The 6,000-nt window shown below is 44.1% G+C and overlaps 1 protein-coding gene across 2 annotated transcripts in view; it reads right to left on the reverse strand.

The window, feature by feature from the left end:
• The window catches only part of SLC10A7 (solute carrier family 10 member 7), a 245,318-nt gene that overhangs the window by 48,557 nt on the left and 190,761 nt on the right, over positions 1-6,000 (reverse strand). The gene's annotated exons all lie outside the window — the stretch shown is intronic.

Below are 6,000 nucleotides of genomic sequence, written 5' to 3' on the forward strand. Positions count from 1 at the left end.
TTAAAAATATGAGTACATTTTATTTCACGGCTGTAAAAAAAGTAATAATTGCAAGTTTAATATGGCCTATTTGTTATTACAAATCATCAGTTGCTGGCTTTGTCTTCAAACACTGGATTTATTTCTCAAAAGTTAATTAAAAAGCAATACCTGCCCTATTGCAAAATCAGCCTATGGCCAGGTAGTCAGCAGCAAACCTCTTTCAAATATGTCTTTTCACCTAAACTAGTGCTCCACAACCTATCAGGCCCTGTGAGCCCAGATCAAACCTACCCACTCACTGATCCCATGCATTGGCCTGATTTAGTGTACAAAGCCATGTCATCTGCCTCGCAGGCTCGCCACAGGTCTGGAAACTTGACACCAGTGAAGCAGCAATTAACACTGCGACTGCTCTTCTGTTGCCAGATATCCAGACCTCCAGAGAGAACTAGAGACTGGATGATATGGCTCTGTGATCCAGATCTAGGCTGAAGGTTGGGCACCACTGACCTAAACCACAGCAATCTGGATGTATATGGCATTCAGATCCCTCCAATCGCACACTGTGGGTCTGGATAAGCTCCTGCACAGCTGCTTAGTTTGTCTCCCAGCAAGGGATGGCAGTATTGGGGGACTTCATCCAGTCATTTTCCAAAAAACAATTTCACTTTTTCTGCACTATGATCCTATCACCTCCTAATTTCAACACTTGTATTTAGAAATCTAAAAACAGTATAAACCACTGCATTTAATACTTTTAGTAGCTGGAAGTAAGAGAAATTAAAAGTGAATTTAGGAACTAATCGCACATTTCTAAATCTTTCAAAACATAAAAAAAATCAAAAGTTCTGTTTGGGGTGATGGGTAAAGATTTGGTTCAGCTTTTATTGTAAACAATATAGCTCAGGTACTTCATTTGCTGCTGTGAAACAAGCCTTCAGAACCTTAAACCTTTTTGTACTTAAAAAAAATCACATTGTTTTATGTAAAAATGCACATATTGTGCACTGACTGACCATATCACCTCCCTTAATGCCATCAAACTAATGCCTAATAATGGAATTTTTCTTCTATAGGGAACAAAAATAGAAGAGAGATTTCAGAAACAACATAGGGAATATAGTAGTAATTATTGCTTAAAAGTATTTGACACTATCCTTAGTTTGAAAACAATAAGTCAGTCAGGGCCAACCTTTTTGGCAGGTGTGCCATAAATCAGCACACCTGCACCCCATCCAAGTGCCACTCTAATTCCCTTCTCCTGCCTGATCAGCTGCTTTCTACTCCATGCCTGATCCGCTGCTGTGCTTTCTGTTCGCTGTCCTATCTGCCACTCTTTTGCCTATCCCTTTCCTTGTCTGTTACATTTCACACCCAAAAGCTGCACATGACACGTATGTTGCAGGTTGGCCACCCCAGTATTTTGTCATGACACATATAAGCAATTATTAAACGGAAAGTGATTTCTGAGTTATTCTGTATAGTTATGTTTGAATGTGGTACCCATTAACGTAACAGGCTCCTGACGCTAACCCATCAAACCAAGGGCCCCAGATGTAACTGCTTACTCAAAACAGTAATCACTATTCACTTAAGTAGTCCCAATAGGACAAATCATATGAATAAGGATTACATATATAAAAAGGAGGGTTTCTAAATTAAGACAGTCTTGGGACCACGTTCCACATAAGCTTCTTCACACATCTCTCAGTGTGTACTACTCCAAATCAGACCCACAGCACTGCACCTACTTCAGTTGTAGATGGAACTTTTCAGAGCAGCCCAATAATTGTTGTGGAGTTCACAGCAGAAATACTGACTGATTCTTAAGCAATAGGGTACACTTAAAGTTAAGTGGTAGAAAGAAATCCTCTTGCATGAAAATAAGACTATGGTTCCAGTCCTAATCTGCTCCTCAAGACAGATGCTCCATCTTTGTTCTGGTTGACTAGGCAGACCTCACAGCTGGGGTATCTTCCCCAAGGAAGATTCTGCATCTGCCACAGATTCAAACCAAACACCTCTTGCCAGTCATACCAAATTACAATCCAGTGCCACATTTCCTGACCATGCTGAGTTCAGTTCAGATGCTGCCCTGGGGCCTTACTCTGGAAGCACTATATTGTACTAAATGTGTGGTTTCTTAGGCATGTCCTTGCACCCTACTAAATATAGTGTTGCCCATAAGCTATCCAAGCCTCACCAAATATAACAGCGGAAGGGGAGGTGGTGAATAGCGGGCTATTGGACTAAATGGCAGGATCTTCAGCTTTTCTAGACTGAGTAATCTTTAATTTTAGCTTCACTTTTTGCTCTTACATCAAGTTTCATGGCTCTTCGTCTTTTTCACTTGCTCTTCAAAGCTTTACCCATTTTACTGAGCATATGGCACTGACACTTCCCTTGCATTAAGTCATCCCCATACAGTCCAGATTCTATTGCCTTAGAGCAGGGGTGTTTAACCTTTCTGAATGTGGGGCTGGATCATGAACTTTTTATCACCCAGTGGGCCGGTGAGCCATATTCAAAGACCTCACAGGAAGCGGTATCACATCAGCAAGTGATGTCATGTGACCTTTAACACCAATGAAGTTGCGGGAAGTGACAATGAAATGGGTCTAACCAGTTCAAAACTCTCCCTCTGCTACTGTTCGGGACAGGATACTGAGCTAGATGGACCATTGGGCTGACCAAGCATGGCACTTTTTATGCTCTTATGTTCTTTGGCTGAGCTTCCAAATTATGGCTGAGATTTGCAAAAAGGGGTAGATAGGCATGTTACAAAGTTGTCATAAAAGATTTGGAGCCCACTAAATCCCATTCATTTTAATGGAAGTTGGCCTTTTGACTCAGCTTTGAAAATCTCAGCCCAAGGTGCCAACCAAAAAGGTCAAAATATATTTTGCATTTCTATGCAATGCATCTATGTGGGGCTCTCCAAGCATTTTACAAACATTAAATGAACCTCAGGATATCCCTGCTTTTCAGAAGAAATGTGGTGGTGAGGACATTCTGGGAACATCTCTCACTCTATGTGTGTGATCTGCTTCTACTGCCTTTGGACCACCCTAGAAGGGCCATCACTGCCTCGTTTCCAGTTCAGAGCAGGTAAAGTGTAAGTGGGTAGGAAGGGCTTATTTTTTGGCAGCAGGTTTGAGTGGCTTGAAGCTAGTGAAGATGTACCCACAGTCAGTCACTGACCAGAGTGGGAACACAGTTGTCCTCACTTATTAACATGGCTCCAAGGCCCTGCACTGTCTCTGCCTACAGGTTGCTTTCATGTCCTCTTGCTTTCCTAAATCTCATGAGAGTAGAGGATTCCCATGATGCCTACTGGACTGCCGTCACCAGACAGCTGTCCTGGTTCTAAGGCCGTGCTTCTGACTCTTTCATGGCCTCTTTTAGGGTGCACACTTAGAACTCTGGCTTTTCCTTCTCGCCCATTTTGCTGAATTGTGATTATTCCCACGGGGCATTAATTTAGTTCAGTGGCTATGATTCTGCTTTCTCATACAGAGGCAATGACTCTCACAAAGTATGGCATATTTTAGTAAGATAAAAACATTTTGAAGGCCACACAGAAAGCAATAAGCAGTCTTTACTCACATGAGCTTACCAGGTATCAACCACCTGCTACTTGGGTTCCTGGCAGGTACAGACACAAGTTTATTAGCACGTTGTTCCAGAGTGAGTCTCTGTGCCATAGTCTACATCAGGTCTCAGATCTAGGGAGCCTGACCCCTCCCCCGCCATAGGCTTGTCACGTTATACTAATCTGCTGGCCGGTGCAGACCTGGCTGGGCTCCTCCTATCCCCAGCAGCATGTGGGAAGCCAGCTTCAGCTGCATGCATGCCACTTTTCCTGGCTGGTGCTGACCTGCTGGGTCCATCCCATCCGGAGCAGCATGCGGCTGAAGCTGGCTTCCCACGAGCTGCTGGGGACAGGAGGAGCCTGGCTGGGTCTGCATCAGCCAGGAGAAGCGGCGGCAGAGCCATGTGCCACTTGGGATGGGACGAGTCCAGTCGAAGAGGAAGGGGCTGAGCTGCATTTTCCCCCTACCTGCATCCGTCAGTCCTGAGCAGTACATGGCTCCACTGCCGCTTCTGCTGGCCAGTGCTGACCCGGCCGGGCTCCTCCCGTCCCCAGCAGCACATGGGAATCCAGCTTCAGCAGCGTGCTGCTCCGGATGGGATGGATCCACCCCGGTCGGCACCAGGCAGCAGAAGCAGCAGCAGACCCATGTGCCGCTGGGGACTGACCAGTGCAGGTAGGGAGAAAGTGCAGCTACGCCCCATTGCTCCGACTGGGCTCATCCTGTCCCAAGCAGCACATAGCTACTCCTCTTCCCACACTAGGAATCTGCTGAGGGGCTAGGGGAGGGACAAGGGGTGGGAACAAAAGTAAACAATGTTTACTTTCATTTCCTGTCGCAGCACCTTAGGCCTCAGAAAACGGCTTTTACAGACAACCTTCAAGCTTTTAATTGACAGCCAAAATTTTACAGACACGTGTTTTTATTGATATATGCTTTACATAATGTAAATGTAACTCTTCTGTCAGGCCTTGCCTTGTTACCAGACCCCAGTTAGAAAGGGCTGGGTTCAAATTTAGGGATTTAATATGAAGCACGGTAAAAAGAGTTTGGCTGTTAATAAAAATTGTGCAGTTAAAAAAAAGTTTTTGGGTTTGCAATCCCACTTGACTGCAACCCTGGTTTTGCACTGTGCTGCCTCTCCCACCTCTCTTCTCCTTACACCCCTACCCATGGCCACAGCCCCCTACATACCCTGATGGTCCTGACTGCACTGTGGTGCATGGGCACAAGCTGCACAGACATTCCAGCCCAGTTCCTAGCATTACCCCCGCTGGCTCCACTCTCCTGGTCCTGGCATGGACCCCCAAAAAGCCTACTTGTGACCCAGCTGAAGCCGCAGCCACCGCTGCAGCATGTGGTTAAGAGAACACAATCTGTGCTTCTACTCAGACATGAGGTGGAGCTGCTGTGCTCTGCCTGTCAGAGCTTCAATGAAGCTCCAGCTGTTTAGCATTTTTACTGATGGCTAAAAGTTTTTTTTTTTAGATGAACTTTAATCATAGCCATTTTTAACCTGATATTTTTACTGACAATTGGCAACCTTGGTGCTGGATCCATTGCTTAAGTCTGGTTTGGAATGGGCACCCACGACACACTCCAAACCAGCACCACGTGCTGCATGTCATGCCAGGTTGCATGTGCCATGTGGGCTGCTGTGGCTGGCACATGCTGCATATGGCCCATGGGACTGAAGCCAATGCATACACTGCAAGCAGCTCACATGGCTGGGTCCAGAGTGTGCCTAGACCAGCCCTGTGGTCCCCAGTTACTTAGTACAAGAAAGTATCTTTTAAAATTAATTCTGCCTTTCAAAAACAAAGTGTGTATTATATTCTGGAGGATTTGGCATGCAAGAAGATATAGTAGTTCCATTTAGAGACAGTCAACACAAAGTGCATCTAAACTAGTTTCATTCATGTTTGTTTTTAGCCGGTTCTTTTCCTATTGCTTGTATTCTCAAGATGTTTAAACATGTTTTCTTTACTAAACCCAGCTTCTTTCAAGTAATGCAACATTCTGGTGTTTGTGACATTACTATTTATAATCTAATCATTAAAGTAACGATGATAAAATACAGAATTTAGAAGGAAAGAGTCAATGAATATATAAAACAGAAGAAACAAGGTGATTAGGCATCATAAAGCTTCTACTTTGACATAAATGTCCTGGTAATCAGTTTTGATAGAATACGAACTAGTACATGACAGTAACATGGAGTTTTTGCTAAACATATTTTTAAAAGTACACGTGAATGTTGCAAAAGCTCTTTAACATTCTGCACTTAGCTAGTTTTTCAAGCACACATCTGAAGAAAGTAAAGTATATAAGGAAGTACTGTACTTACTCAAAGAGAAGATGACCCCGATTGTAAGAAGACCCCCCAATAATTAGATTTAAAATATTTTCCAGGTAAAGAATCTAA

This window comes from Gavialis gangeticus, unplaced genomic scaffold (genome assembly GCF_001723915.1).
Source record: "Gavialis gangeticus isolate Ggan-Ray unplaced genomic scaffold, GavGan_comp1, whole genome shotgun sequence".
In the NCBI taxonomy this organism is placed as follows: domain Eukaryota; kingdom Metazoa; phylum Chordata; order Crocodylia; family Gavialidae; genus Gavialis; species Gavialis gangeticus.